Below are 856 nucleotides of genomic sequence, written 5' to 3' on the forward strand. Positions count from 1 at the left end.
AAAGTTATGACACTCACTCCGTCTTCAGACCACGAGTGGCCCACTGGGACCATCCAACTGCCGTGTCATCCTCAGAGGAGGATGCGGATAGGATGGGCGTGGGGTCAGCACACCGCTCTCCCGGTCGTTATGATAGTATTCTTGACCGAAGCCGCTACTATTCGGTCGAGTAGCTACTCAATTGACATCACGAGGCTGAGTACACCCCGAAAAATGGCAACAGCGCATGGCGTCTGGATGGTCACCCATCCAAGTGCCGACCACGCCCAACAGCGCTTAACTGCGGTGATCTCACGGGAACCGGTGTATCCACTGCAGCAAGGCCGTTGCACATAAAGTTACGACAGTGAGCGAATTTCCGGAAATTTATCTTTACATGCAAAATAAATTTGAAGATCGGATCATCTTTAAATCACCCACATCAGTATGTCTCCTTAGTAACATCTGTAGCTCTTAGAAGCCTCTTATACGAATTGTGGAACACCGTGTATCAACCTGGGCTGTAGGATCGTTCGATCCAAGTGACGTATTTCTGAATACTTGTGACTCATCTGTTTCACTGAAGTTTGACGTTGTCAGGGAGGAGACGTCTTTCTCAATATGGTTTATTACATACTTTTTTTTAATTTTTTTAATAAAAAGCTTTTAATGCCAAGACTGCAGATTTATAACTGCAGCCTAGGCACAAATTTTTTACTTTTAAGCCGGCCGGTGTGGTTCAAATGGCTCTGAGCACTATGGGACTTAACATCTGAGGTCATCAGTCCCCGGTGTGGCCGAGCGGTTCTAGGCGCTTCAGTGTGGAACAGCGTGGCCGCTACTGTCGCAGGTTCGAATCCTGCCTCGGGCATGGATG

General features: G+C 47.9%; 1 pseudogene; it reads right to left on the minus strand.

The window, feature by feature from the left end:
* Positions 1-214: 214 nt before the first annotated feature.
* Positions 215-331, minus strand: LOC126208432 (5S ribosomal RNA; annotated as a pseudogene).
* Between the last annotated feature and the right edge of the window lie 525 nt (positions 332-856).

Source organism: Schistocerca nitens, chromosome 1 (genome assembly GCF_023898315.1).
Source record: "Schistocerca nitens isolate TAMUIC-IGC-003100 chromosome 1, iqSchNite1.1, whole genome shotgun sequence".
Taxonomy (NCBI): Eukaryota; Metazoa; Arthropoda; class Insecta; order Orthoptera; family Acrididae; genus Schistocerca; species Schistocerca nitens.